We start from the raw sequence: 23,933 nt of genomic DNA, 5'->3' as shown, positions 1-23,933 counted from the left end.
AGCTAAAATTTTGCGTAAAATTTTGTGTCCAAATTAAGGAGAGAAATGGGGCAGAAGTTAGTAGGATTGTCCGACGGTTTGATAGGAAGTTATAGTAATGGATTCTACAAATTATTTGGGGCATGAGCCACAGTTCATAATGTTGTTGAAAGCATCAGTCAAAAAGGAGTCAAGCGGTCTTTGAATTGTCAATAATATTCGTTCACAAAATAGTCGTGTCCAGGGCATTTATGTAAACGGAGGGATTTAATAAATTTAGGCACTTCTGTCAGAGTAAATGCAGAGGAAAGTTCTGCAAGTTGAAAGTCAAATATGGAGGGCAGGTTGATAGAGTCTAGGAACTGAAAAAGTGTGTCAGAGTCTAGAGAAGAGGAGATAGTGGCATCACGTAGAATATATAGCGAGGAATAGAACTGATGAAACTGGTCAGCAACTTCTGAGGGATTATAGATTTTACAGTCATGGTTATCTTTTAAAAAGGGTATTTTAGATGTGGCTACTTAGCGTTCATGTTGTTTTGCTATAAAGGCACCAGGCCTATTGTGTAAAGAATAAAATGAGAGATGGAGACGCTTATTATAGTAGTCAAAGTAATGTTTAAAGAGCTCACTCAATTGGGAGTGCTGTTCTTTAAATTTATTAGCAGCGCTGGGATCAAATTGTCATTTGCTTTGGGATTCAAGGAGATGGATTTGGGAAGTGAGTTTGGTTATAAAGCGCAAACATTGGCGTTTTTCGCAGGTGGAGATTTTAATAGTCTTTGTGGCTGTTCCAAACAATCATAGGATCAGATACTGAACCAGAGTTGATTGCAAAAAAAGGATTCAATAGCAGAGTCAATCAGTTTTTGGCAGACAGGCTTAGTAAGGAGGGAGGCGTTAGGTGTCCATGGTGAGGGAGGGCTGTTATTAGCGGAAAAAGAAAGTTCCAATATAATGGGGGTGTGATCAGACCAGGTGATCAAGCTGATAGACGACAATGAGATACTTTGTAGGGTATATTTGTCTACCAAAAAGAGATCGAGTCTGAAATACACCTTGTGTGGAGCAGAGTAGAAGGTGTAATCTCTCTTGTTGCCATGTATACACCGCCACGCGTCAAAAATATTTTCTTGGGAAATAAAGGAGTGGAGATGAGGTAGTTTTACGAGAAGCCTTAGAGGAGTCCATTGAAGGATCGAGAACTTCACTGAAGTCTCTGCAAATTATTATAAGATCAGATTTGTAGGGTTGGAGTTTAGAAAAGATAGACTTAAAGAAGGACATCTGATGGGTGTTGGGGGTGTAGACATTCACCAGTGTAGTCTGATAGGTATTAATTGTGGCTGTGATGATAAGAAATCGGCCATTGGGGTCAGCTTCCATAGAGTGTAATTGGAATGAAGCTGAGTCTCTGATAGCCACCATCACTCCTTTCCGTTTGGAATCTGCATTTGCAAAAAATGTGGGTGCATTTTGGAGGTTTAGAGGTGACAAAATGGGCCTCTTGGACACAGATTATATCGCATTTTTCAGAAAGAACTTCTTCCCATAGGAGTGATCTCTTAAAGGCACCTTGTGCATGAGAAGCATGGGAAAACCTTGTAATAAACTTCGGAAGCTGCGATAGCCTATACTTATTGTGGCAGTAAGGCAGAGTTACGTGTTGTCGCTGGAGAGCTCTGCAGGTGGGATGGATTCAGGAATACCTCTGATCGTGAGATTATTCCTGCAAGAGCAGTCCTCTAAGTCTGCCAGTTTAGCAGTAATGCATTGCATATCTTCTGCTTGATGTTGATGTGTGCCTACCAATTTGTTGTAGGTGGTAACGTAGCTGCCTAATTGGTGATCAAGTGTATCCGTGTTCTCCCAAATCATCGATCTGAGATTGCATTGGGAAATAGATCTGTTAATGTCCTTTCTAAGGTCTTTTTGTAGAGAAAGAAGCATATGTTTAAGTCTGTAAAGCAGCAAGAGTAGCGCTTGTTCTTCTTCAGACTCAGGGCCATGTGGAGCAGAGTTAGTCTGGAGGAATGTAAGATGCTTCTTGCTTACCAGCCCTTGATGAGATGGAAAGGCATGTGGGGAGGAGGCTGCTCTCTTGGTACTGTCGGTGCTGCAGTTCCCATTCACGGTAGAGCAGTCCATGTCCTCCAGGGCTGCTCTGGAAAAAGCATGTAGAGGAGCTGGCGGCGCTATTTTGCGTGACGAGCCAGCACCATCTTGGCTGTCCCCGAGGCAGCGAGCCACTGAAGAAATCAGTGAGCTTACCTGGCCCCGCCGGGGGATTTTTTTTTTCCGGGGCATGCTCTGGTGGGTCTCCGGGAGTCGCTGAGCCTGGAGGAGTGTGGGTATCGCAGCTGTGTCAGGCATGAGGGTCCAATAGCTTCCCTGTGCTGGGACAGAGAAGGGACCAAGCGGCATCCACAAGCTCCACCCCCACTAACTTGGAATTTTAGTATTGTTGATACAATAAATATTTTCCTTTTACTATTATTGATATATTTTTGTTTCATTACCTGCAACAAAGTCCCATGGGAGATGCTCTTTGGTTAGCTTCTTGGTAATTAGGTATACAAATCACTTATTTTATTACATTGTATTAATATTATTTAAATATATTCTCTACACTTGCATATCCACTTGGATTGAACTGAATCCACATTCATTTTCTGCAATGTATAGCTCCAAATAAAAAGTTCAATAGCAAAAGAAGAGGTGGGACAATTGCTTGTTGCACCATAGCTATTATATTAAAAAGGGAGTTAACTAAAAGCTCAGCTCAGATTGCAGAGAGGCTCGCTACAAAGTACAAGATCCTGGCACAGTAGCAGGTTTCAGCTACTAACAAAGCTCTTTTTTCCGTAACTGGTGACGAGAATACAGAAGGTACTGTTCATCTCTCCTAATTTATTCGTTTAACCTTGTTGATGGAGATAAAAGTATTTTTATATATAGGATAACTTTTTAAAGAAGTAAAGATGCTATTTTAGAATAAAATTATTTTGAAGGAATAAAGCAAAATCCATCTCCCCAACTTCATGTTTTCATGTAATTGGCACTGAATATTTTTCCTGAAGTGACTTTAATCTTGCAATGTTTATCCAGCTTGAACCTTGCAGTGAGGAAGGCAGCGATCACCTCCAGATTACTACACCTCTAATTGCAGGGTATTTTCATTTGTATCCAAGGAGGGGTAAACTTCTTTTGAAGGGAGATCAATGATTCAAAGATGTATTAAATGTATATCTAGGGCCAAAACTTTCCTTTATTTTGGGTGGATTGTGGACGTTTTAAAAGAAGTTTTATTGTTGCTTGTGTCGGGCTGGGACAATTTACCTTCTCTATATCTCCTAGTTATCACGTCATTGGGGCAAAAAGTGAGGAAATGCTAAATTTTCCAGAACATGAAAAAAGGGAACATTTCCCAATTGAGGCATTTGTTCTGCTAAGAGGGGTTTCTGCTCATTTTCAGTAGATTTTCCTTTAGAGGTTGTCATATTTTCATTACTACCTACCCTACACCCACATCTACCACCGAGAGAAAAAATTAGAGAAAAAATATGTTCGCTATAAATTTCTTTCTCTTTGTATATTGGAACCAATGTTCACCATAATTGTAGTTCATGTCTACATGTGTATACAGTGATGGTGGATTAATTCATACGTACACATGTCTGTAGTGTCCAAGCTTCTTAAAAAAGCTATGATTTTACTTTTCTGTGTAGCAACCCTTTGGACTTTAAAAAAAGATGAAGCCGAAGGCCAGGACCCGAAAGAAGCCCGTGGTGTATGTGCCCCTGGGGTGTCAGCCCAGGGGTGCCTTACTTCTCACGGTGGGGCAGTTCACCTCGAGTTTTTTGGCACCTTGGTCACTTCACCACACACACTTTTTTCGCACCTGCCTCTAGGGACGGCCTTTTGGCCGGGGCCAGAGGAATTTTTTATTCCTGGCCAAAGGGCCTGTCAAGGTCTTGCACCTTGACACTCCAGCACTTCTCCAGTTCCCCTTCCCCCAATTTTGTGTTGGTGTGTTTTTTTCTTTGTGGTTTGTCACTTTCTTTCTTTCTCACTTTTTCACGATGAGTAGGGTGTGGGTCCTCGGGCGTACCTTGAAAGTCTTGGAAGGGGGTGGATATGGCCTCCTGACTTAGTTTGCCCTCTCTCATGGGGTCTCCCTTCGGGGGAGCCCCACCTAATACTTGGGGTGGGCTGTTATGGCAGTCCTCACAGAAAACGGGGTTTGTCTGGGTTCGGCCGGGCAGACCATAGTGAGTACCTCAGTCCCTGTCAGGAGTCTTATGCCCCGGGGGATCAAGGTCAGGGTCCGTCCTCTTCAGAGGTACACCGTTCACACACCCTGTGCAATTTTTGTGTTCTTCGCGTTTGGGTGTGTGCACTTTTTTTTGCACCGGGTGGAGTCACACACCACGGGCTTTAAAAAAAAAAAAGATCAAGCTGTTGTGGAGCCTGTTTAAAATCTAGTTAGCATTAATTATCTAAATTATCCAAGTTATTCAAGCAGCTTCTTTGGTTTTAATGACTGCCTAACCAGCACTAACTACAATATGACCTTACATAGTTACAGTCAGGCCCGTCGCGTCAAGGCAGGCAAAACAAGCAATTGCTTGGGGCCCCCGAGCTGGCCTGGGGCCCCAAGACCCAAGACACAGACTGACATTATCCCAAAAACCCAAAACACAAATGCCGCGGCCGCGTACTGCGCCTCACACACACAGGCCGGCCTCACACACAGGCGGCCTGTGGCAGGCCGGTGGGCGGGCGCACAGCAGAGGAGCGGCATGACGTCACGCAGCGCCGGCTCGCTAGGGGTAGAGTGCGCGGTGGCGCGCATCTGCGCAGTGTGCACCAGCCCTGCCCCAGCCTAGGCAGCCTAAAGCGTGCGTGGGACTGGCGCCGCCCCACCAGGCCCGCGAACTTCGCCAGAGAGAGACACACCACGAGTCATCACATCACATCCTCCTCACACACGTGGACCGGACCAGGCCAGCGACAGGTATGATCACACTGACAGTCTGTCACTCCATTTTTTCGTGCAAAAATTGGACCAATTGGGAACAATACCTACCTGTTAACAGACAGCTAGATCGTCCCATAGCATAAGAAAAAAGTCCCCCTGGTATCATCTAGGGCACATGGTGGGGGAACAGGAGGGGCGATAATATCTGGCAACTTGTTGTATAGGGGTCACTTAAGTTTAATGAAAAATATAAAGCTTAGCTGTATAAGATGATCAGAGATCTTAGTGGATACCAGTCTGCCTCCAACAGTTTTAGATAATTTGCACATGTTTGTGAGAATTGAAAAATGTTAATGATGTTAATGTGAGTGTTTGTGTGTGTAAGTATGTTAGAGTTAGTTATTGTGCACTTTTTAATGTATATTTGATTTTATGGTACAGTGGTGTTTTTTGCAAATGTTCAATTGTTGAAAATGTTCAAATTTCAAATATTTTTTCAAGCAGTATTTGCACTGTACTCATTTTTTATTTATATAAAGTGTGGGTGAACTTAAACTGTATGGCTATGCTGTGGTTCCTGTAGGCTTTGCGTGTGTGTGGGGGGGCCTCCATGTCCATTTTGCTTGGGGCCCCCAAATTCCTTCAAACGGCCCTGGTTACCAGGGGTGGACTGACAACTCATGGGGCCCCTGGGCAATCAGAGATCATGGGGCCCCCTGTGTCCACATTTAAGCCACACAAAGCCCCACCTACAAATTGCAGCTCAGCTACATAGAGTGGGCATTTAAATATCTACCACAGCATAGCCTGCATGGAAGTTCCTGGCTTCTTTCTGTAGTGTGTAGCCTCTCATGGCGCCCCCTACTGACACTGGGCCCTCGGGCAGTGCCCTAATCCCCGAATGGTCAGTCCGCCCCTGCTGGTTACAGTACATAGTTACATAGTTAGTCTGGTTTAAAAAAGACACAAGTCCACCTACTGTAGTTCTAGTTCTAGACCTATACACTGTATATAAGAATCACTGTTAAATTAAAATATATTTTTAATGTTAACAGTTGTACTGCCATTGAAGCAAACTCTACAATGTAAAATTCTGGGTACTTTTCGTTTAAACCTTTGGAGCAGTAGAAAATCAATAGAAATATGACATCAGCATCATTGCTTATTTTGCACCACGGGTGACTTTTACTGCTCTGAAAATTATTGGGTCCCTACTAAAATCGAACTAATGGGACTTTAAAGGTACCAGGCCAAAAATTAAAATTCACATTTTTATTTGTACAAAAAGCTTTCAAAACCATTAAAGTGTAACTTTCTTTTTTTGCCCTAAATAATATGATTTAGTATTGCTGACATATCCTATACTGATTCACAAGAAACGCTAATTTCAAAGTGGTATTAAACCCGGAAATAAAAATGTTATATATTGCAGGTTAGCAGGGTGGTGCATTTTTTTTAATGTTTTTTTCCCTTTTTTTTACCTGGTAATCCAGCCAGTAATGCATTGAATGTCTTAGGGTGTCTTGATTCTGGATGGAGGACAACAGAGACACCTTTTGACTGCAGCATTGTGAATCTGGGGAGAGGGTAGTGTTAGATGCTCTAGTCAATTTAGATGGGCTTAAAGTGTTATTAAACCCACAACAGTAAAATCAGTGTGTATATGCAGTAAAGCATGCTTGTTATACTCACTGTGGAACCTAAGGGGCTAATCCTCTGCAATGTGTCTCATTTAAAGTCCCACCTTTCCCCCCCCCCTTGTCCCAAATGATTTAGGGATGGAGAGACATGACCTCCACTGACAGGTTTTTTGCAGCCATGTTATTGTGCATTGACTGGGTGCGATGGTCCTTGTCCCCCAGTGTACACTGTGTCATACAGACTGGGTCTGGACCAGTTGGGGGCTCTGCGCACCCCAGTCAAGCACATATGGCTGTAATATACACAATTGCTTTCTTGTATCTTACAGATACACAATATACTGTTTGACAATCAATTGGCTACTTTGTCCTGCGGCTTTGCATGGATGCTCTGGCACGGCTGGGTGGCCGGCGAGCTGTTTCCCGTTATCTCCCCGGGAGCTGCGATGCGTGCTGTATGCCCCCCTCCCTCTCTCCCCTCCTTTGGAGGTCGGGAGATCCTCCCCCTGGGAGGGGCGGGGGCGGTGCCACCACGCATCGGCACCACGCCCTGCGCCGGCGTGTGGTGTCACATGACGCCTACACGCCGACGACTGTTGTGATCTCAGTGCATAAGAGGGAGTCCGCCGGACGGTCCAGCATGTCTGCCGTTCCTGCGGCTCTCTCTACATATGCATGTGACACTGGACGCTTTGAGGCGGCTGTCGTGGCGGAAGTAAGGCACACCTCGTTCAGCTCTAACTTTTGTCACTCACTTCACTTACCTTTTCCCCTTATCCTTATCACTTGTTTGGTGAACACATCATTCCTGGATTACTATTTTCTTTGCATGACTACCCTTTTGGCATATTTACTTAATCAGGGGGTTCCAACCCCACGTTCACCACTACCTGCACATAATTAAATTCACTCTGGTATTCTAATTGGATATTCATTCTTTGGGCCCCCCACTACTCTACTCTTCTATCACTATAATTTCCTTACTTACCTTAGTGTTCCAATTCCTAACATTCAACATAACCTTTTTTACACTTCTTTTTCAGTCACATTCTCATTTTATCCCATACATTTCACAGCCTATATCCCACACATATTTTTTATTTTCCATTTTCATATTTTTTATATTTTTATATTTTTATGTAACCAATGCTATATATAACATATAACATATTTACTTTACTATTTTTTTTTTTTTTTGATTCCATAGTCATTTTCTATATACATTCCATCCCCTTCTAATAATACTTTTTACTCGTATTAGCTATATTATATTATGACCTCTTATACGTCATATATACATTACATCCCCTTCCTATATTTCCTACTCTTATGATACAAGCTATATCATGACCCTTCATACGATATATATTTCTTTACTACTTATTTCTAATCATTGATACAGATACATGTTACCATCAAGAGTACTGCAGTTCCTTCCATCTCACATTTTTCGATGTGTGGCCCCTTCTACTACTGTCGCGATCCTCAGCGTCCTCAGCTCCCGGGGGAGACAATTGGGTCCTCTCCGCCTCCAGTGTCAGCCGTTGCCATGGCTACCATGTAAGTTGGGATTGTGGGGGTTATTCCTCCCTTCCCTTTCCCCCTTTTCAGCCTCCACTAACCATCATCCTTTGTAATACCTTATATGTATATTGTCTATTTTTAGATATGGATCATGCATCTGCTCTGAAGAAGTGGCGGGATTATGCCACGAAACGCGTCAGCTTATGATGTTATGACTTTACTTCAATACTCCTAGTTTATGGATGTTATGACTTTACTCCAATACTCCTATGGTTGTCAATTGTTATGTTGGTTTCTTTGAAGCTGTTCTGGGGATTAATTATTATTTTTATTACTCCAGCTTTGTATACACCATTGTATCATCTTGTACAAAATTCATGCCATTTGTTCTCCATCATGAGTGCAATAAATGTGATATTTTTACTTTACCAACCCTGTCATGGTCATGTCTCTCATATAAAGTCCCAACTTTTTACTTTGTTCTACATGATTTAGGGATGGAGTCGCATGGTTAGTCCCACCATGCGTCTCATTTAAAGTCCCACCTTTCCTCCCCCCCCTTGTCCCTGCAATGTGTAAAAGGAATGTTGGATCGTGCTTTCTCTGATCCTCCCTTTCTTTTACTGTCCCCAATCTATCCACTGATAGAGCCCTAGGAGGCACTCTGCATATGCTCAGTTTGGTGTGTATTGCTAGAGAGTTTTCTTTTTTTGTGAGAGTGCATGTGATCAGCACAGGGCCAATCAGAACTGTCCAGACAGAAAGTCAGGGGTTGTGCAGCCTCATTGGACAGTCAGAGGAGAATGAAAACACGTCCTACAAGATGAGTCATCTGCTTGTGACTTTTGGACGTGTTTATGAGTTAGTGCCGGTTCACATTGGTGTGATGCGGTAACCCTGCAAATCCACTGCAGGTTCCCGCACTGCACCCAATTCTCAGGCAGTTCACACTGCCATATGCGAACTGCTGGGGGTGTCAATACAAAGTTAACAACACCCCCAGATTAGTTTGCATATCCCAGTGCGAACTGTCAGTTCGGACACAAATTGGATCGCATAGGTGTAAACACCCAATGCGATACGATTCTGGTGCGGACCGAAAAAAGGGTCCCGTGTGACTTTGGTCCGAATGTGATGCGAACTCAGCCATACAATCTGCATGGCTGAATTTGCATTGCACAGACATCGCATGTGATTTGCACAGCAGTGCGGTGCGAATCACATGCCATGTCTGACATCGCATATGTGTGAACCGGCACTTAGAAGGGAATATCAAGAACCACAGAGAAGATGGCAGCTCTGTAAAGTCATGTCTCAGGGCACGTTACCAACACAGGCGTTTATGTAACTAATGAAATGTTGCTTTATGATTGGCTGGGTGTCTTTTATATAACTACTTATAAGGACCAATGGTGTTATATTGTGATCTTAAAGGATAAGTCCACACTAACACTAAACTCTCTACATCTACAGACATCCACAATGTAAGACTAACCTATCTAATACTGTAAAGAAGAAATCGCTATACGTAACTTTTCTGAAGCCGATCCATTTTGTTCCCACGCTGAGCTATCAGCAGAGGCTTCGCTGTGGAGTGCGGGTGCAGAGGAGGCAGCTGACAACGGAAAGCCCATAGTAAGTCTATGGGTGACGTCACTTCCCATTCATTTCCCAGCCGTTGTCGGCTGTCTTCTCTGCAGAGCTTCTGCCGCTGGAGACTGGTTCGGATCGGCTTCAAAAAAGGTATGTGCGCTGATTTCTTCTTTACAGGGCTAGATAGGTTAGTGTTAGATGGTGGATGTCTGTAGATGCAGGGATTTTAGTGTTGGACTTCCCACTGAACCTATAAAAACTATTTGCACAGGACGTTCAGCTGTCTTTTACCTGGTATGCTGACCCTCAACACGTGTGCTGAATAAATGCTTATTTGATTTGAACCTACTCACAGATTGTTGCTGCTAGCTTAACCTCCCTGGTGGTATTCCCGAGTGTGGTTCGGGGGTTAATTTTCAGTACCAAAAGCGGTAACCCCGAACCACACCCAGGATTACCCCAGAATCACACTCACCTTCCCTGTGATCCCCCTCCGTTCTCCCCGCCTTCCTGCAGCCGTCCTCACACTCTCTCCCCGCTCTGTGCATGCCCGATTTCCGGCACTTGCCTTCCGGTTCCCTTCCCTGTGAGCGTTGCAACGCAGGGGGGAGGAACCGGTGGCAAATTCAATAGTGTAAATACACAAATGACATGATACAAAGTTGTGATCCTAACGGATTACACTGTATCATGCCATTTCACCACAGGATTGCACCTGATGACTTTTCCAGTGCCCTGCCTGTGGTTTTCAAGTGCATTGTGCCTGGAAAATAGAGAACGACCATGGCATCCAAAAAGCGTTCTTTTTGCGCAAAAGCGCTTTTAGACGAACTGGAAAACAGCGACAGCTAAACAGAGTTACTTGAAGAACTGAGCGATAGCGATTCGTGGGAAAATTCGTCATCAGGTACGGAAAGTGATGACAGCGACGATTCTGATGTCTCTTTCTGGCACATAGCTTGTGGAATTTCTGAAGTATATCAAATGATTCTTCAAAATTTCCAACGGAGCGATGTGCCAGAAAGAGACATCAGAATTATCGCTGTTGTCACTTTCCATATCGGATGACGAATTTTCCCACGAATCGCTATCGATCGGTTCTTCAAGTAACTCAGTTTCGCTGTCACTGTTTTCCTGTTCGTCTAAAAGCGCTTTTGCACAAAAAGAACGCTGTTTGGACACCATGGTTGTTCTCTATTTTCCAGGCACAAAGAACTGGAAAAGCACAGGCAGGGCACTGGAAAAGTCACCAGGTGAAGTCCTGTGGTGAAATGGCATGATACAGTGTAATCCTTTAGGATCACAGCTTTGTATCATGTCATTTAGTGTATTTACATTTTTTAAATTTCTACCGGTTCCACCCCCCTGCGTCGCAACGCTCGCAGGGAAGGGAACCGTAAGACAGGTGCCGGCATCTGCCGAGCAGACAGCAGGAGGACAGCGGAAGGACGGCGGGGGGATTGCAGGGGAGGGTGAGTTTTAAAATATAAAACAACATATTTCCACGCAAAACAATGTACCGCTTTTAGCACAGAAATCTGGACATAATCAGACCACCAGGGAGGTAAAGAGAAAATCTCTATTCAAAATACAGTATAGTGACAACCATCCCCTCTGCTCCAGTACGCATATGTAGCACAAATGGATCTCTTTACCAATGTACTGTTCACACAACAGCTCTGAGAAGTAAATGCAAATCTCACAGCACATCACATATTTTAACCATTTGCTGACTGCCTGCCGCAGATATACTGCGGCAGGCTGGCTCGGCTGCGTGAACCTCTGTATCGGTACAGCAGATCGGGGAAGCTTTCCTAGGGGGAGCGCGCGCCACTGGCGGGCCACGCCCGCCCCCACTAGGCAGCGGGGATGCTGATCCACGGGGCCTGAGGCACTGATTGCCGACGGGCACCCGCGATCGCTCTCCGCTGAGAGAGAACGACGGTCTTCTGTTGTAAACACAGCAGACCATTGTTCTCTCTGAAATGATCACAGAGCCCCGGTGATCCTCCTATTTAGGATCACAGGTCTCTGTGTTCATTTCACAAGTCCCTCCTCCACACAGTTAGAAAACACTCCACTAGGCTCAAACTTAACCCTTTGATCACCCCTGGGTTAAACCCTTCCCTGCCAGTGTCAGTATTACAGTAACAGTGCATATTTTTAGCACTGATTACTGTAGTAATGTCACTGGTCCCCCCAAAAGTGTCAAAAATGTCAGTAAGGGGTCCGATCTTTCCGTCGCAATGTCGCATTCTTGCTAAAAATCGCAGATCTCCGCCATAAGAAAATGACATAAATCTTTCCCCTAGTTTGTAGACACGATAACTTTGCGCAAACCAATCAAAATGCGCTTATTGGGATTTTTTTTTACCAAAAATATGTGGCAGAATAGAAATTGGCCTAAAATAATTGAAAAATTGAATTGATTTTTACATTTTTTTTTTTTTGGGAATGTTCCATAGCAGAAAGTGAAAAACTGTCGCTCTTCTTTTGTTTATAGCGCAAAAAAATTAAATCGCACAGGTGATCAAATACCACCAAAAGAAAGCTCCATTTGTGGGAAAAAGAGGACATCAATTTTTTTGGGGTATAGCATCACACGACCGCACAATTGTTCATTAAAATAATGCAGTGTCGAATCGCAAGAAATGGCCCGGTCATTAAGGAAGCAAATGATTCCGGTCCAGAAGTGGTTAATCATATAATTCATAAATCAAGGCAGGGGCATATAGTGATTTACAACAGAAAGTACAACAGCAGAAGTTATAGCATTCAACCTTAAGACAGATAGAGTCATGGTTTGTTCTTTACTTGCCAAAATCTAGTAATTAAATCTATAATGACAACTGCCAAGCATATTCACCTGAACAAAGAGGTCAATGACAGGGAAAGGCTGTTACAGCAGCTCTAAGCTGTATGAGAACAAAAAAAAAATAGGCAAGAATGTGATGAATTTTGTAGGAAAACAGGGTGGGTGTTTCAGAGAAGGAAGATGGGTAAGTAAAAAAAATTGCGGAACAGGGCCTGGATAAAAAGGTTGAGCGCTAAATCAGACACTCTGTGGTTATTTTAGTAGGCATAAATGAGACAAACTTTTTGTGGGTTTGAAAAATTGGAGAGTTTTGAAACCCATGTTGGGCGTTTATAGCTGTCTATATCCACTTGGGGGTGGTTTACTAAATGCAAATAGGCTTTGCACATTGGAAGGGAATCCTCCCCAGAGCCTAGTGACTGTGACACAAATTTGCTTTGCATAAAATAATCATGTGTAAGCATAATAATACCCCCCCCCCGTATTATCCTTTTGTTTGTTGTTTTGCTTTGTTTTTTATCTTTTTTTATATGTTTTTAACCTATTCTCATTTAGCTGTACAGTACAACCTTGGATTGCGAGTAACTTGGTTTGAGAGTGTTTTGCAAAAAAGCAAATTTTGTTATAAATTTTAACTTGATAAACAAGCGATGTCTTGATATACAAGTAGCGTCACGTCACAACTGAGTATAAAAGAGAAGAGAGGCGCCTCTAAGGGTCCTTTCACACGGTCCGCCTCTGTCGGTGGACTCCATGCTGCTCAGCGTAGGATCGATCTGCTAATCCCCGCTGAGCAGGCAGATGACAGCTCCGTCTCCGCTCACTGTGCGGAGAGGGAGGTGTTAGATCCCTGCTGCTCTCTATGGGAGAATCAGAGGAGAACGGACCGCCTGTCCGTTCTCATCCGATCCCATCTGATCCTATCCGATCCCCTGGACGGATGGAAAATAGGATTTTTTTTCCGGGACTGCAACATTGCGGCGGACAGATCGGATCCTTGACTGACATTTTTGACACTTTTGGGGGTACCAGTGACATTACTACAGTAATCAGTGCTATACATATGCACTGTTACTGTAAAAATGACACTGGTAGGGAAGAGGTTAACTTTATTGGAGAAGGAGGGGTTAAGTGTGTCCCTAGGAGCGTGTTTCTAACTGTGCAGGGATGTGGCTGTTCATGTAACAGCAGAGATCAACGGTCCTACATAGCAGGACCGTTTGATCTCTGCTGTTACACAAGGGAGAATGACAGGCGGCTGTGTTTACATTAGCCGCCTGCCTTTCTCCCTCTGTAACTGACGATCACGAGTAACCGGTGGACATCGGGTCCGCCGGTCACTCGCGCGGAGGTGTCCGTGAACGAGTGGGGGCGGGAGCGCGCCTCAGGCGGCCTGCTCGCCCCCTATTGGCTCACAGGCTAGTGACGTACCGGTATGTCACTTTGCCTGCACGGGGCTGACCGCCGCAGTATATATACTTGCGGCGGTCGGCAAGTGGTTAAGGACGTTAATAAGGGTTGGAAATTATATTGGTAAATATGAGTAATGTTAGACGGTATTTTAGTCCCCAGGTATTGAATAGTCCGAGTCGCCCAACAAAACGGGAAATTTGCACTAATTCTATCCTTTACTTGTGGGGGAAGATTAATATTTAGGGCTTTCGATTTTTGGAAATTATACCCTGAAATTATACCCTGAAATTATACCCTGAAGTCTGCTAGGGACCCGTAGGTTCTGACTTCAGACATAAGGACTGGCAGGGAAACATGTTGATTAGATAAATAAAACAGCAGGTCATCTGCGTGCACAGCCACCTTATGATCATATAAACTGGTGACTAATCCCGTGATATCTGGATTGTTCCTCACATGCAATAGGGGCTCCAGTGACAGAACAAACAGGTGTTGGGATAAAGGGCACCCCTGCCTTGTGCCATTTTCTATCCTGAAGGGATTAGAGGTGGCTCTGTTTATTCTCCCCGTTGCCGAGGGATTTGAATATATGGCAGAGATCCAAGACAGCACAGGATCCTGTAAACCAATATGTTTTAGTGTAGCTTGTAAAAAGGACCATTTTACCCTATCAAAAGCCTTCTCGGCGCCGGTTGACAACAAGATCGCAGGTAAGTTGAGACTCTTAGCTTTCATAATAATATTGATAGTTCAGATTGTGTTATCCCTAGCTTCTCTGTTACGGATGAAGCCTACTTGGTCTAGGGGGACAATACGTTGCAAAATGGGGCTGAGTCTCTCAGCGAGGATCTTAGTAAACAACTTTAGATCACAGTTAAGAAGGGACATAGGCCTGTAATTAGAGCAAAGAAGGGGGTCTTTTTTCGTTTTGAAATGACCGTTATGTTCGCACTCAGGTCTGTGGGCATGTTATGACCCTCCAATATGGCCTTGTAGACATTAAAAAAGTGGGGGGCTAGTTGATCCTGGAAGGCCTTGTAGTAGGAGATTGTAAAGCCATCAGGTCCGGAAGCTTTGCCTGCAGGCGATTTAGCTATAGCTGTCTTTAATTCCACAATTGAAATTGGTTCAGAGAGTGCTCCGATCTCCTCTGCTGTGAGGGCTGGCAAATGAGCAGCCTCTAAATATTCTTCTATCTTTCTATCCCTGTCAAGCATGACCCCGGGAGTCTCGTGAGAGTGCAGATTGTAAAGCTTAGCGTAGAAGTCCCGAAAGGTTTCCGCTATCTCGGGTGTTGATTGTATTTTAACCCACGTTAGGGTGGACAGAGCTGAGACGTATTACATATCGCGACAAACCCGAATTGTATTCGCTAGCGATTTGCTACACTTATCTCCAAATTCATAAAATTATCTACGCAACCTCAGCAACTTGCTCTTAGCTTGAAAAGACGAGAGATCCCTGATCAATTCCCATGTCCGTGTCAGCTCGGCTTCAGTAAGTCGGTTGGGGAGGGATTTGTGTTGCAATTCTAAGTCGGATAATTGGCTCAGGAGCTTCACAAGCTTTTCTCCTTTTTCCTTTTTAACCCTGCGACCGTGTTTAATGAGTACTCCTCTGATGACACACGTATGTGCCGACCAGAGGAGCAAAGGGTTAGAAACCGATTCTCTATTGCTTTCAAAGAAGAAGTTTAACTCTCTAAGAATGTCAGTTTTAATCTCTGGGTCTTGCAGCAGAGTGTCATTTAATTTCCAAGTGGAGGACCTAGAGATGGGGTGTTGGAGAGCCACTTCTAGAGAGACCAATGTGTGGTCTGAAAGGGCAATGTGGCCAATGTGAGCATTTTGTATTAATGGAATCGTGGCATGGAGGACCAGGAAGAGATCTATCCTGGTATAAGAGCCATGAGGGGTGGAATAAAAAGTATAATCCCTGTCCTGCGGGTGTAGAATACGCCAGATGTCCACTTACTGGAAGGATCGAAGGAGGTCTCTAAGTCTTATGCGAGTAGACTGAGGTAGAGTGGAGAAACCTGAAGTGGTATCCTTATGTGGGTTAAGCGTAAGAATAAAGTCTCCTCCTATGATCAGTGTACCTTCCCTAAAAGAGTCAAGAGCCCCAAGATAGCTCTCTAACTTTGGCAACTGGTCAGTATTTGGGAGATAAATGTTTGTCAGGGTGAACGTTTGATCTTGTATTTTGCCTTTTTGGAAAATATATCTACCCTCCGGATCTGAACAGAGGTCTATAAATTACCATTGTAGATTACTAGATATAAGGGTGCTGACACCCCTAGTTTTAGATGAGGGACACGCACTATGGTATGCCACTGGAAATGTCTATCCTGTAGCCTCGGGATTCTGTCAGCTCGAAAGTGTGTTTCTTGAAGGAAAACTATTTGAGGACATTGCCTCCATAGGTCTCGAAGGCAGCCAGACCTTTTTTCAGGGGTATTCAGACCCTTTAAATTTCAAAATACAATTTTTAAAGCCATTTCAAAGAGAATATAATCAAGTTAGACCATTCACTGAGAACCAAAGTGAGGGAAACGGGAAAGGAAAAAAAAAGAAAAAAAAAAAAAGGAGGATGGTAATAGGGGGGAGGAAGCAAGAATGTGTTGAGATATGAAGATAGGGAGCGGAGCATGGAAAATAAGCAACAGAACACATCAGAAAGGAAGGGAGAAAGGAATAGGGAATCTACAAAAGTTAACTCCAAGCTGAGAATAACTGTCGTGTTGGACAGTTAAGGCCTAGTGGGGGGAGAGGTAAGGCACTACATGGGGAGGAGCCCCCGGCCAAAATCACCAATCCCCGGGCCTAAAAGGTAAGGCTACCCACACAATCATGTATGAATGTACTTCCGTGTTAGAGTGGCGGAAGATTCTACTTTGGGGGAGTTGTAGTCAAGAAAGTACCCTATGAGCATCCAATTTTAGATCTACAAACCTGAACAATAAACAATGACATTGACCCTCTGCGGGTCGCTATGGGGGAGGCCGCACCCCGTAATCCAATGTGGGGCAGGACTGGGCAATCGCATCTGGTGGTTGTATCCCATCATAGGCAGTCAGACAACCCCTTGGGATCCAAATCAGTGGAGCTCCTAATGCTTCAAAAAGCCAACGGAAAGGTGCTGAGTCTACAAGTGCCATTGCCCAGTCCACCACCCAATTCCACGGCAGACCACCCCCGAACAACAGTAATAAATAAAGCAACATATTATACAAGCAGAAAATTCAGCAACCAAGATAAACAATAAACAAGTATTAAGTTGAAGGTAGGATCTTGAAGCTAGTTTCCCTCAGCACACATCTACCTCATTGGGTATCTGTCCCAGGTCTAACTCAAATCTGCATGAAGAACTCTGGCAGCAGCAGCCCAACAGGACACTTTTGTGTTATTGGCTGGGTAAATAATAACAAGGTGTGTTCCTGATGCCTCGATGATTACACGCCACAGGAATACAGGAGCAGCAAGCCTATCTGCAAGGGAAGGCCCTGCCTTTCCCAACCGTAACTCCTGCAAACTGTCATTGATCGTACAGAAGTGTGAATGTTGAAACTCGAAACAATCTTCCTGCATGTGTGGGCACTTCAAGTGAGGAAACCGTAGTAGTGTTTAATGCTGGTAACATGTCAGTAATGACCACAATGAATGGGAAATTGCACTACTGTACTCCAGAAACAAGTAACTTGTTCACTGTCTTGAGGGGTTGAGCACTCTCTACGCTGGTTGCAACGGGTCTTGCGCGATCTCTGCAGCCTACTGACTGCTGGAGGAGCAGTGTTGGGTGCCGATGGAAGCGTGAAGTCCAACCAATTTGTCACGGCTACTGGAGGTATCTCAAGGGCGTTGAAGAAAGCTGGGAGTTCATCTAGCTGTCGCAAAGGGTAGAAACGGTCGTTTTTATGAGCGATGATGTGAAAAGGGTGTCCTTATTTATATGTAATACCATGCTCACCAAACTTCTCCAGCAGTGGTTTCATGCATCTACGCATCTGGAGTGTTCTCCGGGAAATCTGGCAGCAGGAGGATCTGTGCACCATCAAAGTCTACAGGTCCCTTGCGCCAAGCTTGTTGTATGATGTTTTCCTTAAGTGAATAGCTGTGCAGACAGCAGAGCACACCTCTGGGTCTGTCCTCCGTGTCATTCCTGGGCCCGTGGGTTCGGTGTACTCTATCAATGTTAATGTTGGAGTCAGGAGCCTGCTCCAGGTACATGTTAAATATTGCAGAGACCGTGGCCTTCAGATAAGCTTGCTGTGTAGCCTCCGGGACACCTCTAAATCTAATATTGCATCTGCGATTTCTATTTTCAAGGTCATCTATTAGCAGCATTAAATGAGTGACTTGATCAGCAATTTCTGTTTGATCTTTTTGCAAGTTGGCGACAGATTGCTTTATCTCTGTGTCACTTGTCTCTACCGTGGACACTCTAGCCGTGAGATCTGCCACCTCCTGTTTGATCCCCGTCATCTCCCCTCTAAGGGCCATCTCCACCCGTGTGGCCAAAGACTCAAAGTCCTCTCTGGTGGGCAACTTTTGAAGGAATGCCCATATAATTTGATCACTGGGTGGACCTTGTGGATAGCCCTGCACTGGGGATATGGAAAGGAGAGTATTACTGGGTAGGTGTGTGAAGAATCCCCTTGTTGTTCGGTCAGCTCCATCTCTGTATTTTGCAGTGCAGAGCCGAACCCTCTTGATAGAGGCTGCAGCGCCAACATCCCTATCAGGAAGGCAGGCTCCATTCCTCCTGGGCTGTGTTGTGGAGAAGACGTTAGGGAGCGGAGAGCGTGGGAGGCAGGGGGAGAGATCATTAGGTGGCGAAAACAGCGGCATGTAATTTTCAGTGCTTACCGTTTCTCTCTCCATTGCTGCTCCCGAGGCCCACAACGTGCCTCTCTCTGTGGCAGCCTTTGAAATATCCAGTGGGGAGGCTGCGGTCTGCTTCGGAAGTAGGAACCGATCCATTTTGCCTTCCTGAAGCTCTGGACTGGCCCTCCTCAACTGCCGCTCCTGAATGGAAGGTGATGGGGTGAGCAATGTGGGGTGAAGGTGATTCTGTTTGAAACAGCTGATCAGGCTGCCGCTGACCGGGAGCTCTGCAATCCTTATTCCTATACACTCCTGTACACACACACTATAATGAGTGGACATTGTTTGTAACCAAAAACATGGCCGCCTCCAAGGTGGCGGCAACTAGCGGGCAGACTAACAATGTCCACTCATTATAGCATGTACCGGTGTTCCGTGAGAATTACCTACCCGTGAGAAAAACCTACCCCTCGTCACTTCCGGTTCACGGCACTGTATGGAATGCAGCGCTTACATTAAAACAGCGGGGCTGCAATACGAATCATCTCCGCTCGTGTGCCTGTCACTTCCCTGATCTCGGCAACTAAATATAAAAGCGGCGGCGGGTGTATGTAAACATAAATCACGGAGACGCCAGCCGCTTTTATATTTACTTGCCGAGATCAGGGAAGTGACAGGCACACGAGCGGAGATGATTCGTATTGCAGCCCCGCTGTTTTATTTAACCGCCGCGTGGGTAGGTTTTTTCAACGGTACACTGTGCTATTTCCATACTAGTGCGCATGCGCACTAGTCTGCTCCTCTGTTGTCCCTTTAGGTATCCGGCCCTGTGAGCATGCGCACTGCTGCGCTGCTCAGCTGTTCCTGGCCGGAAGTGACGGGGGGTAGGTAATTCTCACGGGGTAGGTAATTCTCACGGAACACCGGTGTTCTAAAATTTCCTCGGACCCATGAAAAAATCGGACCTCGTCACTTCCGGTGGTCCTACGTCATGAAACAGCTGATGGAGTCTCAAGTGCGCATGCGCACAAGACATTATCTTGGTTTGGTAAAATTATAACACATAGCGGGCAGCTGACTGAGAGGAGGCGGGGCTGAGGTGGGACGGAAGACACCGCCGCGTCATCTGCAGAGCTGAATAGAGGAGGCGGGACGGAGGTGCGGCCGTAATAGATGCAGGGCTTAAGCGACTCCTTCTGTTTTATTATCTTTAGTAATTATCGTATTATTCATCCTTAGGATTTAATAACATTTAGTATTTCTATAATACAAAATAAGAAATACTAAATGTAATGAAATCCTAAGGATGAATAATACGATAATTACTAAAGATAATAAAACAGAAGGAGTCGCTTAAGCCCTGCATCTATTACGGCTGCACCTCCGTCCCGCCTCCTCTATTCAGCTCTGCAGATGTGCCTCCGTCCCTGTAATGTTTCAGTGAAGCGGCGGTGTCCTCCGTCGCACCTCAGCCCCGCCTCCTCTCAGTCAGCTGTCCGCTCTCTGTTATAATTTTGCCAAACCTTGAAAAATTTCTTCTGCGCATGCGCACGGACGATTCCCATCAGCTGTTTTGTGATGCTCTGTCCACCGGAAGTGACGAGGTCCGATTTTTTCACGGGTCCGACAAAATTTTACAACACCGGATTGTAAAGGCTGCCAGTGTTCTGTGAAAACAGCGAGCGGTTGAAATCTCTGATTATTCCTGGTGTACACTCACCGGAAGTAATGTCGTTGGAGTTCTCGGCAAATTGGAGTTTTCGGCAGAACCCCGGCAGCGCTTATGATAGAGTGAGTGACAACACAGGAAAGCCATTGGGAGAGAGAAGCAGAGTGTTGTCACCCTATAACAGGTAGTTCTTGAACAATGACTTTCATGGCATGATCTAGCTAGGTGTTATTTTATGTAAATCTGTAGATATGAATATCTGAAAATAACATTTGAAATTATTTTAACATGTTAAAATGCTACTGCAGTGATTATCAGCTTCCCCCAGTGGCCCATCAGGCATTTGCATGTAAGCTCTTTAGGTATTTATACATGCTTTAGAAGAATTTTGTTCGGAAAATGTAATTTTCAGAACTTTTGATTATCCAATAATTAAAGGGGACAATTCAATAAACGGTTTCAACCAGAACAAGCTTTTTAGCTCATCTAATGGGAACAAACAAATTTTTAATCATTGAAAATCCCGGCCAAGAAAAATTGCAACTAGTCTTATGCAGATGCACTTGTCAAAGTTAATCTGGAAGTAGAACATTCATTCTAAGAAAACTGAGAAACTGGCATGGTGCTTGAATGAAAAGTTGTTCAAAATAAGTCCATGAAGGCATAATTGAATGGTCGGTCGAGCAAATTTTATACTTTCTTGTCTGAAAGTTCAAAGGAAATTATATAGGTGTAAGGTCAGCTTTACATGGTGCCAAGCTGGACCAATGTAAGTATGCAATAAGGATCATTCGTGGAGTTCAGCTTTGAAGTCATATTTAACCCTTCATTGCTAAAGTACTTTCAGCAGCTGATTTATTCTATTAGGCTCCATTCACACCACATAGTTTTTTCAGGCTTTTGGCTTTTTGCAGAGATGCAGGACATTATTTATAACATGGGTTCCTATGGAAAATGTTGATAGCAATGAATTTTTGTGCCTCTGAGTTTTTGAAAAGGGTCAGGGAATTTTTTTGTTCAATATACTTTAATCGAGAAGCTGCTGAAAAGCGTGTAGTGCGTTTTTACCGTGATTTTTCTGCGATTTGTGTTTTTAATCTGTGCAACAACAAATTTGCTACGCACTACGCACTACATGTGTTTCTGCAGCCTGTTTTGCATTTAAAAAAGTCCCTGACCCTTTCCAAAAATGCAGAGGCACAAAAATGCATTGATGTGAACATGTAAAAAATAATGTCCTCCATTTCTGCAAAAAGCATGAAAAAAAGCAATGGTGTGAACGGAGCCTAAGAGAGACTTCTTTGGCCTCATGCACACAGAATGTTTTGCTAATCTCTCCTACATGCCTTTCCTCCTGGCAGCGGTGTTTTGGCAGAAAAAATGTCTGACAATTGTAAATGTGTGTGCCTTGTTTAGGCACCTGATTTCCCCATCAGCACAGTCAGTGTTGAGGGGGAATGCCTCCAGCAGAGCCATTGTGTTATAGCTGCTGGTAGTAATCACATGTACAAAATATGACAGACTGGTTGTACCCAAGTCGATCAATGGATTGACTACGGTGCAATCAGCCTGCCCATAGATCGATCAAATTTCGGCCAGAATAATTGAAACTAAGGTGACCAGCGCTATGGAATATACAGTGAGAGTAGGTACGGTGTAAGCTGCCAACAACCAAACCCAAAAGGGTTAAAGAGTGAAATATGTGCTAGTGGGGTTGTGAACGGCGCTACCGTGTTAAAAAATACACTTGGTGAATAAATAACGTAAAAATGTTGAAGGTGCTTGATATTAAATAAATAGATATAATTTATAAAGTGCACATGTGACTCATAGTTTTCAGAGACTATTTGTAGTGAAGAAACACACATACCCTGTGCCTTTAAAAAGTGCGATAATAAAGTGCATAAGTGCTAGTGCAAAACAAAAGACACAAAACTGAAATAGGGCAGTGGTTTTTTTATTTTTCATTAAACATACCATGTGTGATGTGTGTCCAATCTAAAGAACAAATCATAAAGTGGTTGTGCACAATAAAAAAACTCTCAAAGGTTCTGTGCTGCAGTGAGCAGAAATGTGCAAAAATGAAACATTCAGTTGAAAAATGATTGTGAGTAAAAAGGACTTTAGGGCTGCAGACACCTGCGTGACCGCTAGGTGTCGCACCCTGTATACAACCTGGTGAGGCTTTTCTGCTGGATGGATACCGTGTAGGGGTTATTTCCTCCTCTGGTTTCCTAGTGTGCCGCGTGGTGCCTCAAAAAAGAAACACAGAGACGAAAACCCCCTGGTGCCGTATCTCAAAAACAAGGGCAGAAAAAATGTAGTGACTCACGGTGGAAGATGCAGGCTGTCCGCGATCAGTGTTGTTGTGTGCCGGGAAGCTTCCGCGTTCCACGGCTCTGGCTCCGAGTGCCGGAAATGACGTGTTGACGTCGAAGACTCCGCCCTACCGGTTTCGTCAAATGACGTCTACAGGAGCTCCTGTAGACGTCATTTGACGAAACCGGTAGGGCGGAGTCTTCGACGTCAACACGTCATTTCCGGCACTCGGAGCCAGAGCCGTGGAACGCGGAAGCTTCCCGGCACACAACAACACTGATCGCGGACAGCCTGCATCTTCCACCGTGAGTCACTACATTTTTTCTGCCCTTGTTTTTGAGATACGGCACCAGGGGGTTTTCGTCTCTGTGTTTCTTTTTTGAGGCACCACGCGGCACACTAGGAAACCAGAGGAGGAAATAACCCCTACACGGTATCCATCCAGCAGAAAAGCCTCACCAGGTTGTATACAGGGTGCGACACCTAGCGGTCACGCAGGTGTCTGCAGCCCTAAAGTCCTTTTTACTCACAATCATTTTTCAACTGAATGTTTCATTTTTGCACATTTCTGCTCACTGCAGCACAGAACCTTTGAGAGTTTTTTTATTGTGCACAACCACTTTATGATTTGTTCTTTAGATTGGACACACATCACACATGGTATGTTTAATGAAAAATAAAAAAACCACTGCCCTATTTCAGTTTTGTGTCTTTTGTTTTGCACTAGCACTTATGCACTTTATTATCGCACTTTTTAAAGGCACAGGGTATGTGTGTTTCTTCACTACAAATAGTCTCTGAAAACTATGAGTCACATGTGCACTTTATAAATTATATCTATTTATTTAATATCAAGCACCTTCAACATTTTTACGTTATTTATTCACCAAGTGTATTTTTTAACACGGTAGCGCCGTTCACAACCCCACTAGCACATATTTCAAATTTCGGCCAGACCCTGCTGAACTGGCTGAATTCTGATCCATGTATGGCCGGCCTTAGGAGTGTCAAGCGTTTGGGTGTTAATTCAGCTGCATCAGCTGTCAGCGGCAGCTTCAGCGTGGAGGCGGATGCAGGAGAGGCATCCGACAACGGAAGCCCCATAGTAAGTCTGTGGGTGACGTCACTTCCCAGGCATTTTTACAGTTGTTTTTAGTCCGCTCCTGCACAGAGCTTCC

General features: G+C 44.4%; 1 protein-coding gene across 1 annotated transcript in view; it reads left to right on the top strand.

Annotated features, from left to right (window-relative positions):
* Positions 1 to 2,734: 2,734 nt before the first annotated feature.
* Positions 2,735 to 23,933, top strand: part of LOC309567728 (sulfotransferase 2B1-like) — a 97,730-nt gene continuing 76,531 nt past the window's right edge. The window contains exon 1 of the mRNA XM_082273176.1: positions 2,735 to 2,867. The gene's annotated coding sequence lies outside the window, so the exon portion shown is untranslated. The remainder of the gene's footprint in view (positions 2,868 to 23,933) is intronic.

This window comes from Pelophylax lessonae, assembly GCF_965119305.1.
Source record: "Pelophylax lessonae genome assembly, chromosome: 12".
NCBI classification, from domain to species: domain Eukaryota; kingdom Metazoa; phylum Chordata; class Amphibia; order Anura; family Ranidae; genus Pelophylax; species Pelophylax lessonae.
The sequence above is the reverse complement of the archived record's forward strand: the minus strand, read 5'-3'. Positions and strand labels throughout refer to the sequence as shown.